At 41.9% G+C, this 12,356-nt stretch overlaps 1 non-coding gene across 1 annotated transcript; it reads left to right on the top strand.

Moving 5' to 3' along the window:
* Window positions 1-11,942: 11,942 nt before the first annotated feature.
* On the top strand, window positions 11,943-12,015 carry TRNAC-ACA (transfer RNA cysteine (anticodon ACA)). The gene has a single exon. It is a non-coding gene; the product is annotated as a tRNA-Cys (tRNA).
* Window positions 12,016-12,356: the final 341 nt, after the last annotated feature.

The raw sequence follows: 12,356 nt of genomic DNA, 5'->3' as shown, positions 1-12,356 counted from the left end.
AATGAGGATATGGCAGGAATCCACTCCGGCATCTTTCATGACCTCGATGGAGGCACTAATCTCTGCAATCCTTCCAGGATTTTGATACATGTATCAATAAAGTTTGATATTTTCATTGGTAGACAGTCCTGTTGGCTTCCACTTGGTCTTTCCTATCACAACAGCCCTTGCTCTGTGGGTTGCATAACCCATGTAGGGATTATATGAGTTACTCAGTGCATATATGGCAACTCTGCATTTCAGAACAGGAAGTGAAGTGACCATGTGGTGGGTTCTTGGGCCCAGTAGGTACACAGTGGAATAGATATGAGCCTAAACATCGCTAATCACCCGATCTCTGGCTGGTGAACTACAGCTATGTTTGAAGTCTTCAACAATGTCAGTTCAGAGGAAATTTCAAATCATCATCAAAAAGCATAATTATTTCCCCTTCCCCAATTTAGTGACCCTGGCAAATACTCACAGATTCCTTTGGGGAAGACTGGGGAGGAAGGTTAGGAATATACATTTTGGTGGTGAAGCAGAGGCCTCTTCAAGGGGATCCAGGTTCCTCTTCATCCAAAGAATTTTGTGTCTATACATTGGCTCAAGTCTGGGAACTGATTGAAGGTTCATAATTTTCTGTTTTGATTCCCCAAGGTAGAGTCTCAGTCATTAAATCTAGAGCTTCTCTGCTTGTGCAGATCAAGTAAGACTTGGGTAGGCTGCCCACCTCCTTTAGTTTCAGAGGCGCCATAGTCAACTAGCTGATGTTGAAAATCTGTGATTCAGACTGCTCTGATGAGTGTTTTGGTTCTGTCCATACCTCTAGCCATGCCCAGTTGTCTATGGTGATTAAGTGCCACCTCTTGGTCCCTACCACCACCCTACATCCTGTGATCCCTACTGCACTGGAGACCCCATTCAGTGGCAGCACTTCCTGTGGTAATTTCTGACTTTCAGAAAAAAGAGCAATCACAGAGAACTTCAAGGTTTCCAGGGTTTCCCTACATGAATCTTTTCTTCACATGGTGAGAAGTGTGTTCTCTGAACTCTCCTGGTGAGTATGAGCAACTCTTCAATGATAAACACATTCTTGCCTTCCAATATTCCTAAGCTTTTGGGTAACTTCCTGTACCGTATAGCAAGGAAGTTCTCTCATTTTCAACTTTGTTTAACCTGGGCTATTTGGAGTCCATAGTTCAGTCAACCCACCAAGCAAAATATCAGAGCTGCTCCTAGTCCCTCAAACTAAACACTGAATTTGTTATTAATGACTCAACCTGATCCAATTTCATATTCCTTCCACTTTGATCTTACACCCTCAAGATCTCACATATGTTCCATCCATATAACTTGGCAAAATCATAGCAATCATTTGGTATGTATCACACCTCATCATAGATCCCACTTTCTACCTCACCCTTTGGGGGTCTGCTGGAACTTAAGCTTGGTTATAGATCTAGATACAAGGAGAGGTTGGGGGGTGGGTAGGTCCTGAGGAAAATCAGTAGTGCCCTACAAGATAACTGCCTCAGACTGTGGGGGAAAGGTTGATCCTAACAGTAAAGATGGTTCAACAGAATTTAGACGTTCAGGTTCCAGCTTCATTGGACTAAGTCCCCTGATTTTAATAAAAGAGCCCCCGTGAAATTGATAAATTAATTTACATTGTAAATGAGCTGCTCACAGGACTAAATGTTAGGTCTGGTTTTCAGAAATCCTGGCCATGAGGGTTCAGGACAAAACTACATTCAGGACAGTCACAGAAACTTAGCACTTAGATATTAAACACTTGCCCATCCATTCTTATTCTATGCTTAGGGCTCACTTGGGAATCCTGTTTGCAATAAGGATGGTTGAAAGGCAAGCTGTTGGCACTCCTATTTCCCAATAACTCACATTTACTTCTCACAAGTGTGGTATCATAGTGGATTCTCAGTATAGACAGATTCAACCCACTTATGGGATTCAGCCTGTAGATGATTCATCAAAGCCTGTAGGTGATGACTCACAGGGCAGTCTCTGAGAAAGATGATAGGAAGTGGCTGTGAGCTGCCCTTTCACATGCTTGTGACATTTTCTGCTTTTGAAAATATTTTTGCATCAATTATATCTCTTGAATTTGATTCAAGAGAATCAAAACCCCACTAAAATCAAGTGTCCCTAAATCGAAAATTGAGACACAGCAGTTAAGAGGTGATGACTGTTCTAAGCGACTGCATTTGGAGGTAGAGAAAACCATTCCAGAGTCTATTGTTATAGAATCCTTTGTGTACGGGGAATACAGAAGGATTAGGAAGGAAAGGTTGTGCAGCTTGTGCAAGGTTATAAAGCAAATGGGATTTAAGCCTTGGCCCCCAAATCCTGCCCCTGTGCCCTATGAACCACTTCATACATTGCACATACACTCTATGTTACACATTACACACTCCCACTCTGTCCCATCTGACCATCGACCTTCACCAGAGTCACCAGTCTCCTAAAAGATGGAGCTGCACATAAATTTCAGAAATAAGCAATATAAGTAAATCCCAGGATAAGCTGCTGAGGATAGCTGTTATAATACAGGCTAAGTCAGAGCAAGTGAAATAGCTTTCTTAAAAAAAAAAAAAAAAGGAATCCACATGCCCCTGGGAGAGATTTATTTGGGGAAAGTGCAGTAATTGAGAATGTTAAATCTCTCTGTCTTAATAAATATCTATACATTAAAGATATCTCTGTATTAAATATCCATGTCTCAAATTATCCCACTATCTAGATGCTTTTGTGATATTTATGAGAAGCTGATGTTCTAGAGGTCTGTCATTATTTCTGATTAGGTAAACCTCATAGTGTTCATTGGGCATTTTGACATTCAATGAGACCAGTTGAGACTCGGTGACCAATCAGTTTTTTTAAAGATAATTTGGTCTGATTAGCATATAACTGGCCAAGTGTTGAGTGAGAAAGCACTGCCTGGCTCTCATGAGAATGAGGTAAGTGTTCATCCAGAACTTTTTGGTTGGAGGTGTTAGTCTCAGCCATGCACACCTATCTGATGCCAGAAAGGGCAACAGGGTTCTTTTATGCCACAGTGATCGGTATCTCCATTGAAGGCTCCATTTAAGATCAAAACATGCAAGTCATGGGAGATTAAGGAGGAAAAAATATGAATATAAGCCCCAAGGACCTAAAATTATGCCATAATGTCTTTCATTATCATCATTCTACATTAATACGCCTTCAGTGCTTTAGGTAACAGTGTTTCTCTCTGGGGTCAATGGGGCTGGAGTTTCCATGGGGACTCACCTATTTTGTATAGAAACATGACTCTACCTGAGGAGAGGAAGGCTCTCGTTTTGACAGGATGATCAGCAACACCTAAGAGATGTAGGCTTTTCATAGCAGAGAAGCCTGAAGGCCCTCATTTGTATGTTTCCTCCCTTGCCCATCCTGTTATGGAAAGGGGGCTGGCGAGGCTTCAGAGTCTCATCTGACAGCCACAGAGTGAGTGCTTATCTCCTCTGTGCAGATGGGCTGGTTCGTCTGGTATATACTCCATGGAGAAAGAGACATTTGGGGGCTTGCGAGTACCATTTAGCATCATTTCTTTGATAGGCAATTTGCCAAACCGTAACAAAATTAAAAAGCAGAAGATTAAATCAAACCCAGCAGTTCCACTTTTAGTAACTAATCCTAGCTGGATAAGCAGACTCATAAACAAACACAACAAATACTGTGGCATTGATTGAAATATAAGAAGTCTGGACCTAAATGTTCAACTTCAGAGACTGGTTAGGCAAAATCAATTCATTCACACTTTGGAATCCTATGAATTATAATTATTTTATGTGTGAAATAGAGTGATCTCCAAAGGATATTGCTTTGTAAAAAAGAAAAAAGAAAAAGAAAAACTGTATCACACTGTATTATACCTTCCAATTGGCAGAAGGTCACAGGTATGTATAGGACTTCAACTAATAGAAAATGAATATTCCTTTTTTTATTGAAGTATAGTTGATTTACAATGTTCTGTTAGTTTCTGGTGTACAACAAAGTGACTGTTGTACTGAATATAGTTGCCTGTACTATACAGTAAGACCTTGCGTTTATCTATTTTATATATTTTGTTACCTGTATTATGTCTCATCATTTATTTTACCTTTAAAATGTAAGTATATGTGTATCAGAATATACACGTGGAATCTTCTGCATGTGTAGAATCTCGCTGCAGCGCAATCCAAAATCTGAAGAAGGGAGTCAGGAGGAGAAACACTTTTGACTGGGTATGAAGCAGGGAGAAGCTGGGCTGCAAGGCAATTGCAACTGAGGCCAGAGCTGATGGATCCTGGCAGAGATCAGGACCTGCTATGGTCCATTCAGTTTATCCCAGAGTGAGGCAACTGGGGAAGCCTTTATATTCCGGTGTCAGCCAGTCATTTGGCATGAGTGTTCCTGCAAGGACCACCAGCCCACAGCAAAGGGCCACTCCAGTGACAGATGAGGTCTGAATGGTCAATATCCACTCCAGCAGCTGCAGCCAGGCCACTGTCACCGTCATTTAATTTGGCCCTGTCTTTCAGTGGATTATATGAATCCCAAACTACTTTGCTTTTCTGCTGAGTTCGAGGGGTGGTCAGGTCTAAACACCAAAGTATCGTTCCAGGAAGGCTAACAAGCTCGGCATGAGGGAGCAGAACGTGGTGCCGACTCAGTTCTGGTCACACCCAGCTGTGTGGCCTGAGTCAAGCGGCTGAACTTCTCTGGCCCTCAGTGCTGTGATTAGAGCACAGAGAGACTGTGCTGATTTACTGCCCAGTTCCCAGCCCTCCCCATTTGCTCTGATTCCCTAGAATAGTCCGTTATTCTGGGACAGTACACCATACTGACATCTATTGTGTTTTCAGAATGGTATCCATACATTTCTGCCCAAATAAATAAAAATGCTAACGCAACTGAGCCATTTATCAGAGCAACAAAGTCAGCTGTCAAGAGCATGGCCATGGGCTGTGATGTCATCTCAGCTGGCTGCTTTACCTGTCTGTTGGGTTCCTGGGAAATCTGGAAAGTTCTAAGAAGTATCCCAATTGGTGGAATGTTCATGAATAGCAGGACATCAACTAACAGAAAGTAAATATTTCTTTTTTGGGAATCAATGAAGTAAAAATTTATTTATTTTTAAAGATTTTGCATTGGACTATAGTTGATTTGATAACTCAGCTGGTAAAGAATCCGCCTACTATACAGGAGACCGTGGTTTGATTGCTGGGTCAAGAAGATACCTTGAAGAAGGGAGAGGCTACCCACTCCAGTATTCTGGCCTAGAGCACTCCATGGACTATTCCATGGGGTCACAAAGAGTCAGACATGACTGGGTGACTTTCACTCTTTCACACATGTATCACTCTTTTTCAAATTCTTTTCCTACATAGCTTATTATAAAGGACTGAGCATAGTTCCATGTGCTATATAGCAGGCCCTTGTTGGTTATCTATTTTATAAGTGACAGTGATTGCATACTAATCCCAACCTCCTAATTTATCCCTCCTTCCACCTTTCCCCTTTGGTAACTATAAGTTTATTTTCTAAGTCTGTGAGTCTGTTTCTGTCTTGTAAGTAAGTTCATTTGAATCATTTTTTTGGATCCCACATATAGGTGATATTATATGATATTTGTCTTTCTCTGACTTATTTCACCTAGTATGATAATCTCTATGTCCTCCATGAATAGGACATCTGCTGCTGCTGCTGCTAAGTCACTTCAGTCGTGTCCGACTCTGTGCGACCCCATAGACGGCAGCCCACCTGGCTCCCCTGTCCCTGGGATTCTCCAGGCAAGAACACTGAAGTGGGTTGCCATTTCTTTCTCCAATGCATGAAAGTGAAAAGTGAAAGTGAAGTCACTTAGTCGTGTCCGACTAGTAGCGACCCCACGGACTGCAGCCTACCAGGCTCCTCTGTCCATGGGATTTTCCAGGCAAGAGTACTGGAATGGGGTGCCATTGCCTTAACTAATGGAAAATGAATATTCCTTATTTTATTGAAGCATAGTTGCTTTATTATGTTGTGTTAGTTTATGGAGTGCAGCAAAGTGCTTCAGTTACAAGTATACTTTTTCATATATGTATATATATATATGCATATTCTCTTTCATATTCTTTTTCATTTTGATATAAGATATTGACTATAGTTCCCTTGCTATACAGTAGGATCTTGTTGTTTATCGATTTTCTAGATAGTAGTTTGTATCTGCTAATCTCAATCTCCTAATTTCTGCCCCCTGCCACTTTTCCCCTTTTATTGTCACCCTGCTTATTTAACTTCTATGCAGAGTACATCATGAGAAACGCTGGGCTGGAGGAAGCACAAGCTGGAATCAAGATTGCCAGGAGAAACATCAATAACCTCAGATATGCAGATGACACCACCCTTATGGCAGAAAGTGAAGAGGAACTAAAAAGCCTCTTGATGAAAGTGAAAGAGGAGAGTGAAAAGGCTGGCCTAAAGCTCAACATTCAGAAGACGAAGATCATGGCAGCTGGTCCCATCACTTCATGGGAAATAGATGGGGAAACAGTGGAAACAGTGTCAGACTTTATTTTGTGGGGCTCCAAAATCACTGCAGATGGTGATTGCAGCCATGAAATTAAAAGACGCTTACTCCTTGGAAGAAAAGTTATGACCAACCTAGATAGTATATTCAAAAGCAGAGACATTACTTTGCCGACTAAGGTCCATCTAGTCAAGGCTATGGTTTTTCCTGTGGTCATGTATGGATGTGAGAGTTGGACTGTGAAGAAGGCTGAGCGCCGAAGAATTGATGCGTTTGAACTGTGGTGTTGGAGAAGACTCTTGACAGTCTCTCGGACTGCAAGGAGATCCAACCAGTCCATTCTGAAGGAGATAAACCCTGGGATTTCTTTGGAAGGAATGATGCTGAAGCTAAAACTCCAGTACTTTGGCCACCTCATGCGAAGAGTTGACTCATTGGAAAAGACTCAGATGCTGGGAGGGATTGGGGGCAGGAGAAGGGGACGACAGAGGATGAGATGGCTGGATGGCAGCACAGACTCAATGGTCGTGAGTCTGGGTGAACTCCAGGAGTTGGTGATGGACAGGGAGGCCTGGTGTGCTGCGATTCATGGGGTCGCAAAGAGTCGGACATGACTGAGCGACTGAACTGAACTGAACTGAACTGAACTATAAATTTATTTTCTATTCCTCTTTAAGTAAGTTAATTTGATTTTGGAGCCAAATTGGTTGTGTTGGCCAAATTATCTGTTTCTGGTCCAATTAAAAGTAAGGATTTTCATCTCTTGCTGGTGAGTGAGGGTCAAGAGAAAATGGCACTAGCTTCAGCTTGTCATTTTAGCCATTTTGGAAGGGGGAGACTATTTAGGGAGGGGGCAGGGAAGTCTCTGATATAGACTGCAGCTCAAAAGAGCATCAAGTTCACCTACCTCATTAAAAGTGACTCAAATGCATTCCATTTTATGGCTGAGTAATATAAAGTAATATAGCTGAGTATATATGTATATGTATCACAGCTTAATTACCATTCATCTGACAATGAATCTAGGTTACTCCCAGGTCCTGAAAGTGAAGTTGCTCAGTTGTGTCCAACACTTTGCTCCTCCGTGCATGGGATTTTCCAGGCAAGAGTACTGGAGTGGGTTGCCATTTCCTTCTCCAGGGGAATCTTCCCAACCCAGGGATTGAACCTGGGTCTCCCGCATTGTAGCCAGATGCTTTACCATCTGAGCCACCAGGGAAGTCACTTCCATGTCCTAGTTACTGTAAATAGTGTTGCTATGAACACTGGGGTATATGTATCTTTTTCAATTATGGCTTCTTCCAGGTGTATGCCCAGCAATGGCATTGTTGGGTCATAAGACGGCTTTATTTTTAGTTCCTTAAGGAATTGCCACACTATTCTCCATAGCGGCTGTATTAATTTACATTCCCACCAACAGTGAAAGAAGGTTCCCTTTTCTCCACCCCCTCTCCAGCATTTATTGTCTGTAGGTTGTTTGATGATGGCCATTCTGACCAGTGTGAGATGATACCTCATTGTAGTTTGGATTTGCAGCCATGAAATTAAAAGAAGCTTACTCCTTGGAAGAAAAGTTATGACCAACCTAGATAGCATATTCAAAAGCAGAGACATTACTTTGCCAACAAAGGTCCATCTAGTCAAGGCTATGGTTTTTCCAGTGGTCATGTATGGATGTGAGAGTTGGACTGTGAAGAAGGCTGAGTACCAAAGAATTGATGCTTTTGAACTGTGGTGTTGGAGAAGACTCTTGAGAGTCCCTTGGACTGCGAGGAGATCCAATCAGTCCATTCTAAAGGGATTCAGTCCTGGGCGTTCTTTGGAAGGAATGATGCTAAAGCTGAAACTCCAATACGTTGGCCACCTCATACGAAGAGTTGACTCATTGGAAAAGACTCTGATGCTGGGAGGGATTGGGGGCAGGAGGAGAAGGGGACGACAGAGGATGAGATGGCTGGATGGCATCACTGACTCGGACGTGAGTTTGAGTGAACTCCAGGAGTTGGTGATGGATAGGGACGCCTGGCATGCTGCAATTCATGGGGTCGCAAAGAGTCGGACACGACTGAGTGACTGAACTGAATAAGCGATGCTAAGCATCTTTTCATGTGTTTATTAGCCATCTTTGTAGAAATATCTGTTTAGGTCTTCTGCCCATTTTTTTTATTGTTTTTCTGGTATTGAGCTGTGTGAACCTCTTGTATACTTTAGACATTAATCCTTTGCCAGTTGTTTCATTTGCTATTATTTTCTCCCATTCTGAGGGTTACCATTTCACCTTGTTTATAGTTTCCTTTTCTATGCAAAAGCTAGAGCCTATTATACAGAGTGAAGTAGATCAGAAGGAGAAAAACAAGCATCATATATTAATGCATATATATGGAATCTAGAAAAGTGGTACTGATTAATCTATTTGCAGGGCAGCAATGGAGACACAGACACAGAGAACAGACTTGTGGGCACAGTGGGGGATGGAAAGGGTGGGATGAGCTGAAAGAGTAATATTGAAACATATACATATACCAATTATAAAATAGATAGCGAGTGAGAATTTGCTCTATGATGCAGGGAGCTCAAACCCAGTGCTCTCTGACAACCTAGAAGAGTGGGATGGGGTGGGAGGTGGGAGAAGGTTCAGGAGGGAGGAGACGTCTGTGTACCTGTGGCTGACTGATGCTGATGTATGGCAGAAACCAACACAATATTGTAAAGCAACTATCCTCCAATTTAAAAAATGTTTAATCAGTTTTAGGAGTATCAGGAATAGGACCTCCTATCCTGGCTGGCTCTGTGCGCTTGTGAAGGGCATAAGGCAAATGGGGCTGATCTCTCCTGTCTTTCTGAACTCACTCCCCAGTCTGGATTTCATGGCATTTCTGGGTCTTATGGTTAGAGGTCCACAACTGAGTCATCGTTCCCTCCTCCACTTGGCATTTTGGTCTCTCTAGAAATATTTTTTTTCAATCTGTGATTTAGACTTTTTTCTTTTAATAGAACTCATTTTAGCCTCACCATAGCCAAGGAGGATTGTAATGGATGTCAGCCAGGAACAAGAAATAGCATCTTTAATAGACAAGGATGCTGTAGTTCTGGTCTTTAAAATTTAAATCTACTACACATGGAGTTTGCTGACCTAATGAAGAGTGGTGACCGCAGAAGCGAACCTTCTTAGTGAAGAAACAGCACTAACAATATTAACCAACAGTAAACTTCTCCAGCGAAATGTTTGGAATAGTTTTGATCAGTGAGAAAAAAGAAATCAAGACCAACTTCCTTTCCTGCTGGTCACTCAACAGCTCCTAATAACACCAGGCCTCCTTGTGAGAGAAGTAGCTGATACCAGATAAACAAGCTGATACTTGCTGAGCCAGGGAACATGGAAGTGCTCAGAGATACAGGATCAGGTCAAAGGACATGGGAGATGGCTTGAAAAGCTTCCACTGATCATATTTGAAATAATTTGAGCAACACAACAAATAATGAAAGTAATGGTTTTTACTATACTAACTTTTTAAAAACCCATGACTCCATACTGTCATTGGTAGAATTTCCAAAAAGACTACCAGAAAGCATAGTTGATGTACAATGTCGTGTTAGTTTCAGGTATACAGCAAAGTGATTCAGTTTATATATTTATATTTATACACACACACACGTGTGTATGTGTGTGTGTGTATTAGTCCCTCAGTCATGTCCAACTCTATGCAACACCATGGACTATAGCCTGCCAGGCTCTGTCTGTATAATTTTCCAAGAATAATGGAGTGGGTTGCCATTTCCTACTCCATACACACACACACACACACGTGTGTGTTACCATAGATATATATTCTTTTTCAGATTATTTTCCTTTTTCAGTTCAGTCACTCAGTCGTGTCCGACTCTTTGCAACCCCATGAACCACAGCATGCCAGGCCTCCCCATCCATCACCAACTCCCAGAGTCCACCCAAACCCATATCCACTGAGTCAGTGATGCCATCCAACCATCTCATCCTCTGTCTTCCCCTTCTCCTCCTGCCTTTAATCTTTCCCAGCATCAGGGTCTTTTCAAATGAGTCAGCTCTTCGCATCAGGTGGCCAAAGTACTGGAGTTTCCGCTTCAGCATCAGTCCTTCCAGTGAATATTCAGGACTGATTTCTTTTAGGATGGACTGGTTGGACCTCCTTGCAGTCCAAGAGACTGTCAAGAGTCTTCTCCAACACCACAGTTCAAAAGCATCAGTTCTTTGGCGCTCAGGTTTCTTTATGGTCCAACTCTCCCAACCATACATGACTACTGGAAAAACCATAGCCTTGACTAGACAGACCTTCGTTGGCAAAGTAATGTCTCTGCTTTTGAATATGCTGTCTAGGTTGGTCATAACTTTTCTTCCAAGGAGTAAGCGTCTTTTAATTTCATGGCTGCAATCACCATCTGCAGTGATTTTGGATCCCAGAAAAAATAAAGTCAGCCACTGTTTCCCCATCTATTTGCCATGAAGTGACAGGTCCAGATGCCATGATCTTAGTTTTCTGAATGTTGAGCTTTAAGCTAACTTTTTCACTCTCCTCCTTCACTTTCATCAAGAGGCCCTTTAGTTCTCCTTCACTTTCTGCCATAAAGGTGGTGTCATCTACATATCTGAGGTTATTGATATTTCTCCAGGCAATCTTGATCCCAGTTTGTGCTTCCTCCAGCCCAGCATTTTTCATGATGTACTCTGTACATAAGTTAAATAAGCACGGTGACAATGTACAGCCTTGACGTACTCCTTTTCCTATTTGGAACCAGTCTGTTGTTCCATGCCCACTTCTAACTGTTGCTTCCTAGCCTGCATACAGATTTCTCAAGAGGCAGGTCAGGTGGTCTGGTATTCAGTTCTCTTTCAGAATTTTCCAGTTTATTGTGATCCACACAATCAAAGACTTTGGCATAGTCAATAAAGCAGAAATAGATGTTTTTCTGGAACTCTCTTGCTTTTTCGATGATCCAGCAGATTGAGTATAATTCCCTAAGCTATACAGTAAATCCTTGTTGGTTATCTATTTTATATATAGTAGTGTGTATCTGTTAATTCAAAACTCTTAATTTATCCCTAACCCTTCTTTCCCCTTTGGCAACCATAAGTTTGTTTTCTATATTTGCAAGTCTATTTCTGTCTTCTAAGTAAGTTCATTTGTGTGATTTTTTTCAAGATTCTACATATAAGTGATACCATATGGTATTTACCTTTGTCTGACTCACTTCACTTAGTATGATAGTCTCTACCTAGATTGTCTAGATAATCTCTAGATACCCAAATAATATAGATCCTCTCTAGATCACCGAGATCCTCTCTAGATCACCGAGAGCCTCTCTGCCTAGATCACAGGTCCACCCATGTTGCTGCCGGTAGCATTATTTCATTTTTATGGCTGAGTAATATTCCATTAGTATTCCAGTAGTATCCCTGGTGGCTCAGATGGTAAAAGCATCTGCCTACAATGCAGGAGACCCGGGTTCAATCCCTGGGTTGGGAAGGTCCCCTGGAGAAGGGAATGGCAACCCACTCCAGTACTCTTGCCTGGAAAATCCCATGGTCGCAAAGAGTCGGACATGACTGAGCAACTTCACTTCAGTATTCCATTGTATATATACCACTTTTTCGTCTATTCCTCTGTTCATGGACATTTAAGTTGCTTCCATTTCTTGGCTATTGTAACTAGTGTTGTGAACACTGGGGTGCATGTATTGAGATTATCCTCTAAAAACACACACACCTCTCTGATGGAATTAGATTAAAGAAAGAAGACAACTGATCTGTCATCAGCCTTATGTGTTTGGCAAGGTTATCCCTTCCAGCCACATGCTCAAGCTAGGA

The sequence above is a fragment of the Capricornis sumatraensis genome, chromosome 2 (genome assembly GCF_032405125.1).
Source record: "Capricornis sumatraensis isolate serow.1 chromosome 2, serow.2, whole genome shotgun sequence".
Taxonomy (NCBI): domain Eukaryota; kingdom Metazoa; phylum Chordata; class Mammalia; order Artiodactyla; family Bovidae; genus Capricornis; species Capricornis sumatraensis.
The sequence above is the reverse complement of the archived record's forward strand: the minus strand, read 5'-3'. Positions and strand labels throughout refer to the sequence as shown.